Here is a 21,255-nt window from a genome sequence, read left to right on the forward strand (position 1 = left end):
GATCTCCCTCACCTGCCTTACAGATGATGCTGGACCTCCTTCACCAGCCTTACAGATGATGCTGGACCTCCCTCACGTGCCTTACGGATGGTAATGGACCTCCCTCACCAACCTTACAGATGGTAATGGACCTCCCTCACCAGCCTTACAGATGATGCTGGACCTCCCTCACGTGCCTTACGGATGGTAATGGACCTCCCTCACCAACCTTACAGATGATGCCGGACCTCCCTCACCAGCCTTACAGATGATGCCGGATCTCCCTCACCTGCCTTACAGATGATGCTGGACCTCCCTCACGTGCCTTACGGATGGTAATGGACCTCCCTCACCAACCTTACAGATGGTAATGGACCTCCCTCACCAGCCTTACAGATGATGCCGGACCTCCCTCACCAGCCTTACAGATGATGCCGGATCTCCCTCACCTGCCTTACAGATGATGCTGGACCTCCTTCACCAGCCTTACAGATGATGCTGGACCTCCCTCACGTGCCTTACGGATGGTAATGGACCTCCCTCACCAACCTTACAGATGGTAATGGACCTCCCTCACCAGCCTTACAGATGATGCTGGACCTCCCTCACTAGCCTTACAGATGATGATGGACCTCTCACATCAGCCTTAGAGATGATGATGGACCTCCCTCACCAGCCTTACAGATGATGCTGGACCTCCCTCACCAACCTTACAGATGATGATGGACCTCCCTCACCAGCCTTACAGATGATGATGGACCTCTCACATCAGCCTTAGAGATGATGATGGACCTCCCTCACCAGCCTTACAGATGATGGAGGACCTCCCTCACCAGCCTTACAGATGATGATGGACCTCTCCACCAGCCTTACAGATGATGATGGACCTCCCTCACCAGCCATACAGATGATGATGGACCTCTCAGACCAGCCTTAGAGATGATGATGGACCTCCCTCACCAGCCTTACAGATGATGCTGGACCTCCCTCACCAACCTTACAGATGATGATGGACCTCCCTCACTAGCCTTACAGATGATGCTGGACCTCCCTCACCAGCCTTACAGATGATGATGGACCTCCCTCACCAGCCTTACAGATGATGATGGGCCTCCCTCACTAGCCTTACAGATGATGCTGGACCTCCCTCACCAACCTTACAGATGATGATGGACCTCCCTCACTAGCCTTACAGATGATGCTGGACCTCCTTCACCAGCCTTACAGATGATGATGGACCTCTCACACCAGCCTTACAGATGATGATGGACCTCTCAAACCAGCCTTACAGATGATGCTGAAGATGATGATGGACCTCCGTCACCAACCTTGGAGTTGATGATGGACCTCCCTCACCAACCTTGGAGTTGATGATGGACCTCCCTCACCAACCTTGGAGATGATGATGGACCTCCCTCACCAACCTTGGTGATGATGACAGACCTCCCTCGCCAGCCTTGGAGATGATGCTTAAGATTATGCTGGACCTCCCTGACCAGCCTTACAGATGATGTTGGACCTCCCTGACCAGCCTTACAGATGATGATGGACCTCCCTCACCTGCCTTACAGACGGTAATGGACCTCCCTCACCTGCCTTACAGATGATGTTGGACCTCTTACACCAGCCTTACAGATGGTGATCGACCTCTCTTGCCAGCCTTGGAGATGATGATAGACTTCCCTCACCAGCCTTACAGATGGTGATGGACGTCTCACACCAGCCTTACATATGATGCTGAAGATGATGATGGACCTCCCTCACCAACCTTGGAAATGATGATAGACCTCCCTCGCCAGCCTTGGAGATGATGCTTAAGATGATGCTGGACCTCCCTGACCAGTCTTACAAATGATGCTGGACCTCCCTGACCAGCCTTACAGATGGTAATGGACCTCCCTCACCAGCCTTACAGATGGTAATGGACCTCCCTCACCAGCCTTACAGATGATGCTGAAGATGATGATGGACCTCTCACACCAGTCTTACAGATGATGCTGAAGATGATGATGGATCTCCCTCACCAGCCTTGGAGATGATGATGGACTTCCCTCAGCAGCTGCACCCAGCCTCACAGTACATTAGTTGGGACCTAACTTTCTGCATGTACAGCACCTTCCCAATACAACCTGCTCCCAGTACAGCAGTGGTGGAAACATCACTCATCTAGAAAAGTCTTTAAGCTTAATAATTATGAGGAAATGATCATGATGGAGTGTAAGGGTAGCTTGGGAGCCTATCAATAAATTAGGTAACCCCATGTGTCAAGTTATCCAGTCATATGGACACTTTGGGCCTGGTCTCGCATGAGCAGAAGGCACCGTTAGAGGTTAGGGGATTTCTGCGAGGGCTTGAGGCACACTGCCATTGTACCTTAAGCCGATTAATCGGCTTCTTCCAGATAGGTAAGTGTGTAGTCGCAAATTAAAGTGTGTAAAGGACTCTGCCCAGCAAATCAATAATGCGTAAAAAAAAAATATCCAATTATTTCTTTAAAAAAAATCTTATGTCACTAATCCGAGTATGAACCAGGCTTAGTGCCAAACTGCCCCGGCTCGTCAAAAAGGCCTTTAATTAGGTGCGATAAGCTGCAGAGTTTAATGCGAGGCACAATATAAATTCTCAGACTTTCAGACTAATTAGGATGTAAGAATGGATGTTTTCCTTGGCAAAAAAAAAACAGTGAAAATCCCAGCAAAGTGTGAGGATTTGGTTATTCATACCACGCACGTCTGCTCCTCAGCCATTCTCACTTAGGAATATTTGCATGCGCGTCTAATTCCGCACACGCGCGCAAGCGCGCAATGCACACGCGCAGACCGGCACGCACAAACAGCAAGCATCAAAGCAGCACTGTCTGCGGCGGGAACAGCGGGCCAGGGGGCTTTCAGATTGCCGCAGAAATGCAATTTAATGATGATCTCACCCCGAAGGACCTTCCGTCTGTCAATCAGTCCTTTTTTTTTAATTCCCCCTGCCCTATCCTGGCATGGCACCCAACCCCAAAGCGACAGGAACGTGAAGCTGACACTCGCCGCTCACCAGTGCCTTGAAATGAGAACCGCTACATCCCGATTGGATTATTCTTTTCTTACTCTGCAGCCATGCTTTAAGGCACTAATATATGCAGGTGATAACAGCCAGACACAAAATCATCTATTCTGAGAGTCAAGGGGGTGGGGAGTTTACCGCGGTAGACTTTTTTTTTTTTTTTTTGGGGGGGGGGGGGGGGGTTTCATAATTGTACCATTTATCCCAAATTCTACCTTATATCCACCAGCCATCTGGACATTCACCAACTAGGCCGAAATACCATCTGCAGCCACCAGGGGAGCTGTTCTGTTTTGCAGCCTTAGCTTCTCCTTGGGATTTAACGTGACGAGCCGGCGGTGAAAGTCGGGGGTGGCGTTACTGGTAAGGGCGCGCTAGCAGGAGGCAAAACGGAGCCCCTCCCCTTGATGAATGGAGCTCAACTAAGAAAGGCAAGGGGGCATTTTTCAGCCTTCCTCCTGGCCCCCTTTATCATAGGTCAGCGGTGAAGGATTCAGCCCGCGCGGCTGATTAAGCACTAGGGAGAATAAGATTATTCATGCTGCTGATCGCTTACGGGCCATGCAGGTCCTGGAGGAGGGCAGGGGGAGCATAGGAGGAGGCGCAGGAGAAGCACAGATGCTGTTAATCACTGCTCCTCCACCACCCGCCACCTCCCGGAGAATTCTGGGTCCTTGGCTGATTTGTGTGACTCTGTGACCGGCCAGGATCTACTCAGCGGCTGGAAACCACGCAGAATCCCGCGTAACGACTGCCATGTGAATAATTCAGGTCCCCTGTCGATCTTGAACGTTAGGAGAGAGAAAGGAGTCTGACAGCCGGTCGAGCGTCCGTGCTCAAAATGGCTTTTTAATTTTCCAAACACAAACAGACGAGAGGGAAAAAGGAAAGCACCCCTAACTTATTTACAAACGGAAAACACAAACAACAGACAGTATTTGCACGGAGAGGGAATATAATGAGAATTAATGAGTCGGCAGCATCACGCCCCAGGCACGGACTCCACCCAAGCTGTTCCAGGCGACACCGTGATGGATAGACGACCGGAGAATAAATAAACAAAAAGCCAAGCAAACAGGGGGCAGCAGCAAGTCGTCCAAAAGCTGCGACAGCTTATTTTTTTTCCCATCATGCTTCACGCCTGCGCCACTTGTATCTAAGGTGCTTGTGGAGTTGATTTCTATTACTGTTAATAAACTGCTAAACAAGGTTTATGGTTCTGTTAAGATCAATGCTATTAAGCCGTACTTCCTTACCATGCAAATTGTGAGGGCGACAAGGCTAAATTGAAGAAGGATCCCGCAGCTAGCATATTGACAAACGAAAACGCTCTGACTCAGCACCCAGCAGCACAGAGAAGCTTAAATCCTGAGGATGATGGAGTCATGTGACCTCCGACACCTCACTCTCCTCCACACTCTCTGTTCAACACCGTCGACAAACCTTCAGGTCCCTCGAGGCTTTCAAGCACACAGACTTACATAAACTGTATCCTCGATATTTGTGGGCAGAGGTGGTGGTCAAGAAGTTTGTGTTGTGTTGAAGGAGTGTTGATTATTTGCTAACCTTTTCTTATAACACAGTCACTAACATTCATGCAGCGTGCGTATACAGTGTATGTATCAGATATATAAAATTCCACTCAACTTAACCACATTAGTTAACTGGTCTGCGGTCTGACAGATATTAATGGAACTATAAATCCTTAAATGTTACTGCGATAAGTCAGCGCTGGGGGCCGGAGCTGCAGCCAATCCGACTGGGGAGGTCCTTGCTGGAGGCTGTCCGTTCCGGGTGCCTGCATTACAGCCCTCTTCTGCGCTGTGTTTTGCAGTTGCATGCTGGGAGCCCCAATGCAATTCTCTCAGCTCAACGTTGCCTGGTTTGTTTTAGTGCTGTTTAATTATTCATGAAGTGGCCGGGCCATGATGTTCCCAGTTTAAAAACAGGGTCCAGGTGAGCTTTGGGGCCCATCAAAGAAGTCCTACAGGGAAATAAGTCTGACCCTACTTTCCAGGGGATGGGGGGGCCACACTGCCCATGATGGGAGAGTCACGAGACGCCGAGGAACATGAGTGATATACATATCCCAGACAGCGCTGAACTGAAATGGGCCAGTCACCACAGAAACGATACAGTGTTAATACATTCAGGAACCCCGTATCATATCTTCATTTTAAAATTTGCTTTGGTCAAGCCGAGGGGGGGGGGGGGTATTAGCATGCAGCCGTGTGTCTCACTGGTAAGAAGAAATGTGTGGCCCTTTTTGGAGGGAGACAGACAGAGAGGCACGCACACACCTCCAGTCCAGGGCACTTCGGGAACAGGGCTTGGTGCCATTAGCGGTGTTAGCAGCGTTAGCTTTGACACTGCAGCGGGAGCCCCTGTAGCAAGGGAAATCTCCCCCCGTTCTAGAGGTCAGAAGTAAAAGCCACCTGCTGTACCTGTGCAGATTACAAAGGAGGATTGGCAGAAAAGCTCTGGTCGGAAGGGACTCCACCCCTTCTGGCAGAATGGAACATTCCCAAATGCTGGAACCAGGACGCGGCTGGGTAACACATGTAGCTGCGAGATGATTGGACAGCCCCTCAGGAGCCAGAAGCCCCACGGGCATAACATCTAAACCTGGCTGCCTCGTGTGTCCCGATAGCCTGTGGTCACTCCATTCGCTGGTGGCATTCACAGAAAATTGCCTCCAAGCGCTTGTTTGAATTCTGTGGTCTCATGGAGTAAATTCTATTAAGGGATCTAACCATAACACCAACTGAGTAATTCTGTGCTCAACATCTAATATCACTGGAGAAACACACCTGCCCCTGTCTGGGTCTGAGCCTGTACTTTACCAGTGCCTAATGCGCCACGAGCTGCCACTCCGTGCGACACGCAGCACCGCGATCGCCTAACGCCTGTGGCGTTAACAGATACGCACGTAGGACGGCCGTTCACTTGTTGACAAAAACGGGGGCTATTTTCTACCTCGCATCCATTGCACGTGTCAAATATTTATGAGATTAAGCTCACGCAAGCAGGCATGTGGAAAGCAAAGCAAAAAAACGGCAGCCATTTAAGATGCATTACAAGGGAGCCTCCGTGGCCTTAATTGGGGACCGTCTGGTTTGCTTCCCAGCCAGTCCAAATGTTAAAACAAAGGTCCATTTGGCCTGACCTCATTATAAAAGGACAAACGGCTTCGGAGCACAGACAGCCTCGCTGACACACGGGCTAATTCTTTTGGCTGTTTTAAACCAGTGTCTAAACAGCTGCTACAATTAACTTCATTTAAATACATAATTGGCGTGCTTGATTAGTTAATTACTTGGATATTGTTGTCAAGTTGGGGGAGGGGCACTTTCGGGATCCGTCAGAGCCGAGGCCGGACGGGCTGAATCTAAATGGGTTTTTCATTCAAGGCCCTCGTTGCAAGCGAAACGGAACACTGCAAAATCCCAGTGCCCTTCTCGGCCGATCCGCTGTCCCTCCTTTCGCTCGTAATCAGACGGGCGATTAATTAGTTGCGGATAACGAGCTCTGTCGGCGCACAATCAATTCCGGGCAAGCGGACGCCTTTTGAGAGTGTGGTAGGTAGAGGGGGTGGGGGAGAAGAAGAGCAGACTGGCAGACGAGAAAGGGGGGGGGGGGGGGGCGCGGTGGAGGGTGGGAGATGCTCAGCTGGGCCGGGCGGAACCGGCGAGCATCTTGAATAAATAAAGAGACAAGTCTCCGGAGGAAAAGAAGAGAAGAGGAAAAGAGAAGAGGAAAAGAAGGAGGGGGTTTGAATGGAGGGAGGAGGGATGAAGGAAGAATGGTGGGCCATGAAGGGCTAAGAGGGTATGAAGGGATCAGGAGATTGGAGGGATAAAAATGGAAGAGGGACAGGAAGAGAGAAATGAGGTAACAATGTGCGAAATAGGGAGGAGAAGAAAGAAAAAGACATGCAGGGGGGAGGGATGGCAGTGTAAGGAGGAGGATAATCATGTTTGCCTTATCCGCCCAGTAAAACCAGTATAAGCACGGCACCGTGCTGCCAGTCACAAGCCATAAAACACACACCCCCTCTCTTCCCGTCACCAGTGAAGTGGATGTCATTTCAACGAACCGTGTAACGCTAACCTGTAATTGGAGACGTGCGGCAGCGTGGGAAAAACCCAAGAGACGACCACGATGCGCTGCCGTGGCGATAGGGATGGAGGCGATAGGGACGGAATCGCCAGGGTGGAGCCTGGAAGCTCTGTCCTGGGGCCATGGCGGAATGTTCCACAGGCCGTGGAATAAAGAGCAGGGGCAGGGGATCCCGAAAAGCCCTCTTAAAGAGGCCCTTTGAGGGCCACTGCGCTGTGATCACGTGGAGCCGTCTGCCAGGCTGCCATAATGGACTGCGGGCGACGACACAGGCGCTCTTCAGAAAGAGGCAAATCACCGTATTCATGAGGCAATCTCGCTCCCTATCTGGGCCAGGGGGCTAAGAGACGGAAATGAATCAAATCAAACAGAGACACAAACATAAGTGAGTAACAAAGGCAGAGCGATGGCCTTGGGCGCTGGCAGTGTGTGCGGCTAAGCGCCTTGATTTCCTCCAACGGGAAATCAATAGGGAGACGTTAAGGCGTTAATTAAAGGAGATTCTCGTGGCTGCGTGCTGGGACCGTTAGGGCTCATACATGAAAAACAGATAGGGAGGGCCTCACTGGAACTGCTAAGGGACGTTAGCAAGGATTAGCATCCATGCGGTACCCATGTCACCCGTGACGACGACCTCGATGACGACATCACAGCAACGGCCTTGGTGCCACTGGAAAAGACTGGACGCTACTCCGGCTGGGATCCTCAGGACCAGATGCAGTACGACTGGGTTCATTTACGTCCGTTTACATTTTGAGACACAAAATCCGTACTGAAAACTTCGGTGTTTCCGTGACGATATAAGATGTTTCCTCCTTATTATGGATGAAAGGGCACTAAATAGCATCACAATAACCCTCTATTTCCTGTACCTCTCTCTGTGTCTCCTTCCCTCTCCCTCTCTCTCGTCAGTGCAGCATTAAACGTCTAAAAGCATAATTTTCTGAATTAAGGGAAGGGGCCAAGAACGGTTTTATTCATGGAATAATAATACCCTTGTCCGATGGCAGAACTTGGAATAATTGCAGGTCTAATTATAATTATTGCTACAGATATGCTGAAATTAACAGGGACTGGTAGGCATGGAAATTGCGAGAGAGCAGATGGGCTTCACTCGTACATGCGCAAGATGTTTAAAATCCGGCTCAACCTGGTTTTTAAATGTGCTAGAGCTAGTGGTGTGATGAGAGGGCCCCCGGTCACTGACCCATGAAAGCACCAATGGGAGGCCCTGTCATCTACGCTAATAAATAATAAAAACTTGAATGGCGTTTAAAAGTCAGAAACAGACCTGAAATTGATCTTCTTTAAGAAATCAAGGATCCAGTCATACTCTGGTGATTTTAAGCCCAACACACTAGAGTAGACTCTACAGCAAGTTCAAACAGTATGCTAACCCAAGCAATTTGCTAATATGAAAAAAATGCCACCCCAGTGACACATTAATCCAAGCGATAGGGCAAGCCAATCCATAGGCTAACCGAAGCGATTTATTAATGATACACTAACCAGCAAAACACTGACCAGAGCATGACGCTAACCCAAGGAATATGCTAAGCAGAGCTATACGGCAATCCAAGCAATATGCTAACCCAAGAAATACGCTAACCAGGGCTATATGCTAATCCAAACAAACCAGAGCTACACTAGGGTGACCATATTTTGCTTTGCAAAAAGTAGACAGTGGAGATAGGGCACAAAAAGAGGCATCAACACAGACAGTATTCTGACTGCTGAAAGCAAATGTTAACATGAAACAAAGGGAAATCCTGGACATTTCAGGCAATTTAGATCACAAAAAAGAGGACAAGTCCAAGAAAAAAGGTGAAGTATGGTCACCCTTAGCTGTATACTAATCTAAGTGATACGCTAAGCCAAACAATAAGCTATCTAAACCTGTACACTAACCAGAGCGTCTTGCTAACTCAAGCAATACGCTAACCAGAGTTACACACTAACTCAAGTGATAGGCTAACTCAAGCGCTATGCTAACCTAAGCGCTAGGCTAACCCATGTACTAGGCTAACCCAAGCGCTATGCTAACCCAAAGGACAGCCTGAATATCTCCCTTTAGTCTGCTGGGTTGCACTGGGTATTTTTAGAGCAAATTCAATATCGAATTCCAGCCTTTTGCCACTCGATATCCCCTACATGTCTAGATCCTTCTACTCGCATGAAACAGACCCCCCCCATGCCAAAACATCCCACACCTCCCCCTCACCACTTTGAAGGACCGTGGTTTCTTTACACAGAGCCCGATGGGTCATTTCTCCCTCCGATTTCATGCTTATCACCTCAGTGATGCCTGGCCGTGCGCGGTTCCATGTGTGGCCCTGGCGCGCCTGCCACACAGTGAGGATCCCCCCCCCCCCCCATCGCCATGGATGCCTGCCAAATGAAAGCCACTCGAGTCAATATGACGTAACCCACCCCCCTTCCTTTCACCCTACCAACAAGCAAATATTGAGCCAGGGATGGCTGATTGCATTTAACCACCCCCTCGCCCCCATCCTGCATGAGCCTTCACCTCCCGTCACTGGAGGGGATGAATGAGAGGGAGGATGAGGGGGTGAGAGGGAGTAAGACAGGAGTGAGTAAACATGCCAGCCAGTCTGAAGGTTGGGGGGGGTGGATTGGATGTCACATCCATTCAGGCTGTGTTGGTTCTATGACTAATGATAAACAGCATATATGTATAAATGATGTCGTAATGGATCGCCACACATTCTTGCCAAGTGCCTTGGGGTGACTCCGTAATAAAAGGTGCCATATAAACATTAAACTCATAAACAGGGCATAGATCATCATCAGCAACACATCATCAGCACCTATCATGATCGTTGTCAGAGGTTAGGCTGTTGATTAGAGTGACTTGTAGTCAGTTTGGATACCTAAGTCACATTAGGATTTACACACCAAAACACTCGCTGGATATTAAAGAGGCTTGTTGCTGCCTTACTGTAATTCTCCGTGCATAATTAGCATTGCCAGTCTTGCTCGTCCTTCTCTTCTACAGAAACCTGTGGCTCCATCCTTGAATTTTAAAAAGCGGAGATGAGATTTTCTGCAGCAAATGTAACAAAATGGGGGAGGGGGGACAGTCTCATGGAAATATCTTGTCTATACCCACTGAGATAATTTTTAATTTTTTTTTCGAAAATTGCATTCAGCTGCATTTTATTTATTTTTTGTAGGGGGGAGCATCTTCTGAAACAGGCTGTGAAATTGATTCCAGGAGTGAATCATTATTTGATCGGGGCTGCTTTAGATGGCAAGGTATATGCGTTCGGAGTCAGTGGAAATAAATATGTAGGAGATGATTTACTATCAGCTGACATCTATGTATATATCTTGATATAAATCTCCCGGGCTAATGATGCATCCCTAATTACCACAGAGCCGAATGAGTGAGCGTAGGACACACAGTGTGTGATGCTGTGCGCCATTCAAAGGCTTTGACGTCTGAATGCACGTACATCACACACAGGCGCCTGTAAGAGCACTCTGACAGTGACTGTGAGTGAGGTAGGCGTGTATCAGGAGGCATCTGAACAGGGGGTGTGACCAGGCATCCGGCACACATTGTACGCAAAACAGACAGAAAGATGAGCCATCGATAACTACAGTGGGTAATGCATTCGCTGCTCTATCAGAGCACAGCCCAGGGTGTGATATACAGTTCAAGGGCCCTGAAGCAGGCTCCCCCACTCGATAAGCCTTAATGCCGCTGTCAGTGGTCCTGAAGCAGTCTCCCCTGCCACGTAAGACTCACTGCCGCTGTCAGTGGTCCTGAAGCAGTCTCCCCTGCCACGTAAGACTCAATGCCGCTGTCAGTGGTCCTGAAGCAGTCTCCACTGCCACGTAAGACTCAATGCCGCTGTCAGTGGTCCTGAAGCAGTCGCCACTGCCGCGTAAGACTCACTGCCGCTGTCAGTGGTCCTGAAGCAGTCTCCCCTGCCGCGTAAGACTCACTGCCGCTGTCAGTGGTCCTGAAGCAGTCTCCCCTGCCGCGTAAGACTCAATGCCGCTGTCAGTGGTCCTGAAGCAGTCTCCCCTGCCGCGTAAGACTCACTGCCGCTGTCAGTGGTCCTGAAGCAGTCTCCACTGCCGCGTAAGACTCAATGCCGCTGTCAGTGGTCCTGAAGCAGTCTCCCCTGCCGCGTAAGACTCAATGCCGCTGTCAGTGGTCCTGAAGCAGTCTCCCCTGCCGCGTAAGACTCAATGCCGCTGTCAGTGGTCCTGAAGCAGTCTCCACTGCCGCGTAAGACTCAATGCCGCTGTCAGTGGCCCTGAAGCAGTCTCCCCTGCCGCGTAAGACTCAATGCCGCTGTCAGTGGCCCTGAAGCAGTCTCCCCTGCCGCGTAAGACTCAATGCCGCTGTCAGTGGCCCTGAAGCAGTCTCCCCTGCCGCGTAAGACTCAATGCCGCTGTCAGTGGCCCTGAAGCAGTCTCCACTGCCGCGTAAGACTCAATGGCGCTGTCTGTGATCCTGAAACAGACTCTCCCGCTCTATAAGCCTTAACGACACTGTCCGTGGTGCTGAAGCAGGCTTCCCTACTCTATAGGTTTTAATGGTGTTTCCTATATTGCTAAATTTGCATGGGAGCAGCCTGGCCAGCTGTTTACACGAACGTAGCAGCTGAACAACCTGTAAGCACGTGTTCTACAGGAATACCTGACGCCTGGGCTCACTAAGGGGCCACATTCACCAGAAGCAGAGAAGCATGACCCCTGATCTCATTTCCCTCATGCGCTTTCAGACCTCAGCCTCGCCGCACACCACCATGGCTGACATTTGGAAATTCCCAGCAGCCAAATTCATTTCATTTTGCTGCCAACTGGCCGAGAAGCCCTACAGTCTGCTTTTAATAACCAAACACTGCGGCAATTATCTACTTAAATAAATATATACACCAAAGAAAAAGATATAGCGCAAAAATACCAATCCAGTACACACCTAATTGCCTAACACGGGCACAGAAATGCTCATTAAGTTGACGAGGAGCAATGATTAAGCCGCGAAACTTGGCGGCGGCGATTACAGACGGCTAATCTCAGTAGGACGCCACGTGTTGGCATTCGCCGAATTCCTCCGCTCTCGTCTGTGACTCATTGCTGCTTGTTAATATAGCACTAGAAAATAAAGCTGAAAATACATTTTGCTTCAATGGAATTGTTCTTAATAACGTTCCCCCTACTGGCTCGACACGTAGCGAAGCGCATTGAAATCGCAAAGGCTCTTCCGTCATACGCTTCGCTAAGTTCAACTGTAGAGGAGTTAGTGGTGGCTGGATGCATGGCCCTGGCCGCCGGCACAGCAGAAGACGACTGGGTTCACAGGGGAGGGAGACCCATGATATGGCGCCAAGCAGACCGCTGGGGTCAGTGCATCAGAGGTCCTGGTTTGAGCCGACGCCTCTTCTGGACAGTTGGGTTTTTTTTGTCGCTCAACTTCGGATGTTGTCCTGAGTTTGGCCTTTGAGGTACAAAAAGTGATGCTCTCTAAAATAAATAATTGAATACGCTTTTTCATTTTTGGAGGTGAATTTGTGTTTTTTATGCGACCTGCATGCAGTCCATGTCAGATCAGGCATTATTCTAGGCACTCTCTGGCACTTCAGGACCCCATTGAGTCTTTGGCAATCACTTCAGAGCAACACCGAGCTTTTTCTCCCTGCCGGTCACCCTTCAACCTGCTGCTCTATTGCAGGCCTGGCCTGCTCAGTGAGGACCTGCATCTTCCGGGGGACACGTTTCAGCCAATCCCAGCTTCCCCCCCAAACCTTTGTGGGCGTTTTAACTCTATCTAGGACATTCTGCCCCCCATCCCAAGGAATACAGTCTCCACCAGCTTCTTCTTTATTAATTAATTTGGTTGAGATCATGGAGTTCTGGAGAGAGGCACCTGTACTGGCCCGGCAAAGCACTGCTGGACTGGCTATGTCCTTTTAAGTTATCCGTCATGCTAATTTGCCGAGACGTGACCTTTGGGGAGAGCAGAAATTGTGGAAGGCTTGACAATTTTCTAATTATTCCACATTGGATCATTTTCCTGGGATGAAAAAGCAGGGCTTTAGAATTCCTGTCACAGGCTCAGAAGTGTTACAAAGAACGACTATGATATAAAAAAAAATATATAAAAATCACCAGATTTGAAGCTGTAGGAAAATTAGGGGGAAAATCAGAAGGACTGCTAATGAACAATTCCTGCTAAGCTCAGTAGATCTATCACATTCAGTAAAAAAAAATAACGGTTAACGGAATAAAGCAGCAACTGAGAAGAGGAGGCAGTGGCTGAAGTGTGGCTCATGAACATCACGCCCAGCCTGAACTCCATAGCTTGGACTGGCCTTGATGTCCGTGCCATTTAGGGGAGGTGGAAATATGTGTCCTCTCCCCTGCCACTTTGGGGGCGGGTACTGAGGGTGTGAGTTGGCAGATGCCTCACGGAGACTCATGAGGACTGAGAATCTGCGGGTATTATCCTCGCTTTGGCCAATTTCCCATCTCACGGAGCCGGCAGCATTTTGCAGTTCCCCCTGAGCGTATAAACAGAGCCGCTCTGGATATCACGTCATGAAATCGCTAAACTCGAGCATGCAGCTGCCACATCGATCACCTGACCGCGCCGGGCCACGCTGCGATGACACCCCCGCTGTTTCCATCGATCCGTTATGCCAAGATAATTCTGTAATTACATGTTTCGTCCACAAGATACCCCATTCAACCGCAAGCTTCACGCAGCCTACATGGTCATTAATGGGGGTCCATTTAAGTCAATTATAACTATTATTCAAACAGGTCAACATAATGTCTTGGTGTGAGCGTTTCATTGTCCAGATTATAGTCATTATGTGACAGATCGGGAAGTCGGTGGAATTACGAGCCCAGTGAAAGGTACGCAAAGCACATTAAACTGGATGTGACCTGTTTATGTTCACGTAATGATATATGAGGAAGTGCTTTAACATCTTACTTTTGATATTTCCTGTTGTGGAGTAAGCAGAGTGCGCTAGAAGCTGACCAGTGGGAGAGACCCTGTCTGAATGTGAGGTTTTATTAGGGCGGACTACACACAGAGCGGACTGTGAATAGCAAGGCTTAAGAGCAGGTGTGACATCAAGCACAAACTTGCTTCGGAATGGGGTGCGGTTCACACACATAAGGGTGGGGGGGGGGGGAGGTAGGCATCTAAGACATGCGGGGGTGATCTTAAAAAAGTTATCATGGACTTCTGATGCTGCATCGCTGCTCTGGGCTCACGACGGAAACCCTTTGCGTGAAGATTTTGCAATCAAAACACGATTAGAGGTTTTTCCATGGGGCCGCAGGAGATCAGAGGCGCGGTGGCTGCTGCTTAAAGCACAACAAATTTGCAGCCCGTCTCTTTCGGAACATTCATCGCCTTTTTATTTGTTCTGCCGCATTTTGCCCCTTGCCGCGACTAACCAAGGTAACAACAGCGCTCTTCAAAGGCCTTTGATAGAGGCTCGTTTTTTGCACACTGAGTCGAGGGGGGGGGGTGGGAAAGGGGGGGGGGGGGGGGGGAGGGGCACAGCCCAGCTCTTTACTGTGGAAGCTGGCTTCAGTGACCTTCGGAATGTAGGGAAAGGACATTCCAGAACACAAGTGGAACTTTTAAACATTCCACTGCCAATTTGTAACAGAATGCGGCTCTAGAACTTCATATCCCCATCAGCCTCCTGGGAGTTTATGAAGGTGTATGTAATTTAGACTTCTGCAGTTACGTAACGTTGCGATAGGCAAGTAAGTCTTCAGGACTCACTGTTCAAAGAGTGCGGGTGCCGTATTTATGGAAGAATCACCTGGGCACCTCCACGGATAAGCCGCCAGCGCATGAACACGATAAATACAAGCGGAGAGAGACATTTAATTTATAAGCGTCATAATCTAGTGGCTGCAGTGGAGATTCATGTCGACAGACCGCAGCTTGGTGTGGCCGGGGAAAGGGGGCCGATCACGTGATTAGCGGCATGCGGCAGAAGGGGGCGAGGGAAGCGGGCAAAAAGTGGTGCTGTTTGCGCCAACAGTTCCAGACCACCTGGGGGGGGGGGGGGGGGGTGCCGGGGGAATTTCAGTCTTATTTTGGACTCGTTATTTTCTCACTGTACCTCCCAAACATAGCAGTTACAGCATTGGCGATGGGATGTGAGGGAAGTTTATCCACTTAGCCAAAATGCACCTACCCTGACGTGCGGAGACCTGGCCACCGCAGCCTACCTGCCACAGCCGGAGGGTGGTGGTAATCTAATGAGACCTGCACCTGGATTATCCATGATGCAGGGCACGATTCTCCATATTAAGACTCTGCATTTTTCCTCAGAGGTGCTCCCCGTGGTGCTGGGGTTGTCCTGACGGTGGAATAAGCCCTGAAAGGGGGGGGCGCTGATGTATTGGGTAGGTGGTACTACCACGTGGTCCTACTCAACAACATTTCCAATTATTTTCAAACAATTAATCTAAATTTCACCCTAAAACTGTCAGGCTCTTAGATTACTTCACTTTTTTTATGCATGTCCTCTTAGAACTGGACCCTATATACTACTGTTATTGCTTAAGGGACTTTCTGAACTCTGCTTATTTCTACTGCACTGTCCACTTTGCTGCTGTAAATGCAAATTTCCCACCTGTGGGAATAATAAAGGCTCTTATCTTATCTCATCCTATCTTATCGTATCTTATTCCTCCTTGCTCCTATATGATTGCCTTTACCAGCACCATACATTTCAGGTCACTTCTCAGGGGGTGGCAGGCAGTCGAATAAACACAGGTACTATTGAATATTGCCTCTGTGGTTTTGCGAAACATTCCGAATGGAGCTCAAGAGCTGCTCCACGTTTGGAGCAATTAACACAGTATATCGGTGTCACTGATTCCAAATAGAAATAAACATGTATGAAACAGAACAGAGTAGATTTACAGGCCATGCAAGTTTTGGTAGTTCTTTCTCACACCATTTGAAAACACTTATGCTTAAAACCGTGAGTTAATTCCTAAAATCCTGGCCAGTAGCCATGGCATTGAAATGCTACTAATTATCCTCTAGCATCAAAACCTGCAAATGTTTGAAGCAAGCAATTTGACCAACGGACGATTCGGCAAAACAAACGCGAAATCCACGACTAAAAGATACAATTACACGTTTGCCATTTAATAAGGCATTCTGCTAATACCACAAACCTACAGACAACTGGAAGGGATCAAATTTTTATGACAATGGTTGCACATGAACGGCGATAATGAATAAATAAAGGATTAGTGTCATTAAGCAGAATGTGAGGTAATATGCCGGTAAGTAAATTCCAACATATGGCTGCCATGCTACAGATCAATGACAAAGTAATTAAGCCGTGACTGTTTACCTCCAGTAAACATTCACGCCGTACACAGTCTAAAGGAACTTTAAGCGACGCCACTTTCATGCCAAAACCAACAGGAAGATTGCAAGTATATGATATATAAATGTAGCTGCTTGCAGTGCTTTTTAAAAAAAACGTTTGCCTGTTTAAAAATAACTACCACAGTCTTTCAACAGTCTTTCAATCCGTATTTATATATATATATATATATATATATATATATATATATATATATATATTATATATATATATATATATATATATATATTTAGTACTGTGAGACTAAAAAACTGATCTATCGCATTAGAGCCGCACATGGGTACAGAACCACGTAAATGTCAGATTCACTGTCCATACAGGCCAGGTGGATAAAGGGAATTCGTCACACTCCGGCAATGGCATTAAACGTCGATGTGTCACTAGTAAGCGTTTAATCACCAAATTACAGCACCGGGGTCCAGTCTCCCCAGTTCAGTGGCGCACCGGCTGCCCATCGCACCCGGCGTTTCACGCGATCCTGCCCGGATCATACTTCCGTAAAAGTGTAGGCTTCTTACTCTCCACCTTCATGTCAGACGCTAGAAATAGCACAGTCGCACGATCGGGAGCCCGAACGACTATATATGCAGGGCGAGCCCCCCCACCCCCAAATACGTCTTTATTACGGATGACCAGGACACGCACTTGCAGAGGCTCCCTAATGATTCGGCAGCAGCGCATCATCTGCGATGAAGAGATGAGCGAGACGTCATTTCTCACCCTACCCGATTATCAGCATCCTGTGCCTGCTGCCATAACGATGCAAAAGTAATGGGCCACCCGGTACAGTGCGTGTGCACTGCGATACCAACAAATCCGGCCCCCGAAAGAGGTGACAACTAAAGACATTACGCACCCCCTCCCGCGCTGACAAATGCACCCACTAACGTGTGTCGTGCATATTCCCCCATTCATAAAAATAAAGCAGCCACAGATTAATATTTTGGCACTCGCTCGGTTTTATTGTAATGACATAAGTGTTGTGTTTACGCCGGTAAATTACGCGTCCTTTAAAACATATACCTGCAAAGGGAAACGTGTCGTTCATCTTCTTTGATTAGGACACCAAAAACACAACGATTTTCCCCCAAGATCACTTCTCGGCCACCGACTTGCAACAACTAATTAAAAAAAAAATGATAACATCCAAAAATATTCGATACTCAAATCTGCAAAAGTATAGTCAATAGAAAAATGAAAGGGAAAAGAAAAAACAAAAAAGAAACAACTTTTGGTGCGAATAACCCTGAAGAAAAGTTTCATGTTAAAATATCACCAGGTTTGAAAAGGATTCTCTTAAAGAAAACAAGTAAAATGAAAGCAGGGGCTCGCAAAATCACAAAACTCTGAGAAACAACACTGTAAAATACAAAGCAAAGCACAGCCACAGCAAAAGTCAGAACGACAGAAAACGCAAAAGAAAAATATGTAAAAACCCCACAAGTAGACATGCTTTAAAAATATCAAACTGCCACCCGCTTGCATAAAAACCAGTTGCATTATTCTTTACAAGGCTGCAAACGCGCGTTTTTATTTCCAGCGACGGACGCTACACCGATATCAGCACCCGCGATTCAGCATCACTGCAAGCTAAAAACTTGGAGCCTGGATTAAAAAACGCTAAAAACAACCACTTCAATGTCTCATTTTTCAACACCAGCAAAAGGGGGAGGAAAAACATAAAAAAAATATAATTAAAAAGACAAAAATGTGTGTACAAAAACGCCATCGGAAAGGTACTCACCGAGCGGGAGTAAAATGTTGCGATAAAAATGATATGGTATAAAAGAGAGTATGGCGGTGGCGGCTGGAGCGGAGCGCTTTTCTGTCAGCCTCAGCCTCCGGACGGGTCATGTGACTCGCAGCGATGCGCGCAGGGGAAGCCCAGCGAGGCCGCGCACTCCAGCCGGCGGCTGCCGCTCCACACCATTCCGCAGATCTCACTCACGGGGCTCTCTCTTTCTCTCCACCATTTTTTTTTCTTCTTCTTTTTTTTTCAATGCAGCGCCCTCCCTTTTCTGAATCTACGTAATGACCACCCCACCCACCACCGAAAATAAAATAATAATGTTATTATTAAGAATAAATAAATAAAAAAAAAACACGGAGTTCTCTTTAAATGTCCGTTTCCGCCGCTGGTTGTTTCGAGATATAGAAAAGAGCCGGAGAGTCGTGAAGGTAAAAGATTAAAGCAGACTGAGAGGTATTATTACACGCGTGACAGCAATAAACCAGGCTGCAGTGGTGTGGAACCAGGTGTGGCATGCTCATTATTATCATAATAATAATAATAATAATAATAATAATAATCATTATTATTATTATTATTATTATTATTATTATTATTATTATTATTATTATTATTAGTTCTCTTTTCGGCTTATACACAGAGCCAGTTCATACCCAAATATTTGTGTTTCGCATAAACGGCTCTGACAGACGAAGTTTCAAGTTCAACAGCAAAACCCCTTCCGTGTCGTACGAGAACTTGCAACAATCGTCTTTACCTTTAACGCGATGCTCCCATCTAATATTATTATTATTATTATTATTATTATTATTATTACTATTATTATTATTATTATTATTATTATTGTTGTTGTTGTTGTTGTTGTCGTTGTCGTTGTTGTATTATGGCCTCGTGTTATTATAATACTAAAAGGACAGCATTCTACCTCTCTATGCCATTGTTGCGCACAGTCGCACTTTCCCTGGAGTTCCGTGGACTGAGGTAGCTGCCCCAGGAGAATGCCGGTGTTTAAAGCCGCAAGCTCAAGTCCGGGGCTGCCATGAGCTGGCTGCTTCCGTGTTGGTTTTTCATCACTGGGTCGATTGTGAGGAAAGTTCTGTACGTGTGTGTGCGTGTAGAAGAGTTCCTGATATAATATTGCATTTTCAATTGCTGCCAGAGATGATGACTGCTCTCGATGTACAGTAACGAAAAACATGTTCGCTCTGTCATGGTCACTGAGGATTTAGGGGGAGAAAAATGCAAGACCTTGTAGAAGGTTAATGAAGCTGTATCTCATACCCTGCCTACCAGCCTCACTGATCGCTGCTCCTGCTCCGTCTCTGGCCCTGATTAGCTTCTCAAGTGCCGTCAGCTTCGGCCCCTTTGCTCCCGGTCACTCTTGTACAGTGGCAGGACCGAGGTGCTTGTTCCCTTGTGCTGCCACAAGGGGCAGCATCACCCATCTTTGAATCCGCGCCCCTCCGCCTCCTGAGGCCTGGCCTTTCTTAAAGCTGACAGGGTTACAAAGAGCCCCTGCTCTGATTTTATTTACATTTTATTTTTTAATGACATCAGCAGTTCGGGGTCCTCTAACTGGAAATCCATACTTGCTGTGAACTGAGCGAGTGAACTCCCACTCCTGGTCGATGCTAATCTCGCAGCAAAGCGGTGCCATTCAGGGACTTCTGATTGCATTAATTAGTGGCTGCCGAGAGCAGCACCTTAAGAATTCTGGCATGGAAATGTGGCCTTTATTAATGAGCTGTGACTCTCTTTGGAATGATGCTACAGCTTGATCCAGTGAAGCATTGGTGCCCCTCCAGGGACCCCCCCCACGTTAACCTGAAAGAGGTCTTTCCGATCTCCTTCCACCGGTCCTGGATAGACAGATGTGAAGAACATCTTAAATCATGCAGGCGCATTAAAAAAAAAAAAACTGCCTGCACGTTTTAATTCCACTCCGTTTTCCAGATTGTTTTTTATTCTGCCCTGAAATATTTAAAGGTAAATGTCCATGCATTATTTACCGTCCGTCCTGTCGACACCTGTATCTGCGGAAGGAGCAGGTCGTGCATCTCGTAGGGGGTGTGCAGGTCTTCAGATTGCACCGCTCTGCTCTCTCCATTAGGGGGAGCGCTGGGGTCTGACCTATTATTCCATGATAAGGCCGGTGGAACTGGAAACGCCACCCGTGTATTGTGCATGTCTCCGCTCGTGGCTGCGTTTACAGTCATCCCGCTTCCTGGAAAATGCTGCAGGAGATGATGACTGCTCTCCAGCCTTGCCCAGATGGGAGAGTCAGGGGGTGGGTGGTGTTCGGGCTTTTCTGGGCTCTGGGGGAACTCGCTGCTGGAAACAGGGGTACTGCACTGTAGTACACGTTCATTTGAGTGGCAAGCGACTCGCTGCTCGCCTCTGTTTACCGAGATTAAATGTCACATGCTGCTCGATGGCAGGCGCTCCGCGGGAAACGTCGTTTTGCTGGACGGCTTCTCACTGAAGCTCATTCGGCGGCATCAGGGGCCCCCTTGCCTTTGTAACAGGAATGGTAATGTTTAGCGTGAGCGGCTCGAGGCGTCTGCCGTCGCCTTAAAGGTCAGCTGTTGTTTTTCTTCCCGTAAACAGCGGGGAGACACCAGCCCGCCGAGATCGACGAGCGCGATGACTTCCTAGCCCCCCCACCCCCACGTCCTGTGCTTGGCAGAAGCCATCAGCTGGAAGATTCCACAAAGCCACTCAGTGAGATAAAGTCCCCTAGCTTTTATCTACAAGAGCCCTATCTGATTCCCAGCTGAAATGGCCGGCCGCTTTCAGTGTGGGTTTCTTACTTTTCTAAATTATTATTTTATTTTTCTGCACTAGACACACACATCTGATTGGGGGGAGGGTCACCACTGCTGACATTTCAAGCCAAATCCAGCCTTTGGGAAAAGGTTAATTCCACCACCAGGATGA

At 48.1% G+C, this 21,255-nt stretch overlaps 1 protein-coding gene across 2 annotated transcripts in view; it reads right to left on the reverse strand.

Moving 5' to 3' along the window:
- The window catches only part of LOC125740828 (RNA-binding Raly-like protein), an 89,346-nt gene extending 70,819 nt beyond the window's left edge, over nt 1-18,527 (reverse strand). The window contains exon 1 of one of the 2 annotated variants that reach the window (XM_049012535.1): nt 18,313-18,527. The gene's annotated coding sequence lies outside the window, so the exon portion shown is untranslated. Of the gene's footprint in view, nt 1-17,591 lie in introns of both variants that reach the window. The other variant, XM_049012536.1, reaches the window with a different exon arrangement.
- Nucleotides 18,528-21,255: the final 2,728 nt, after the last annotated feature.

The sequence above is a fragment of the Brienomyrus brachyistius genome, chromosome 4 (assembly GCF_023856365.1).
Source record: "Brienomyrus brachyistius isolate T26 chromosome 4, BBRACH_0.4, whole genome shotgun sequence".
Classification (NCBI taxonomy): Eukaryota; Metazoa; Chordata; class Actinopteri; order Osteoglossiformes; family Mormyridae; genus Brienomyrus; species Brienomyrus brachyistius.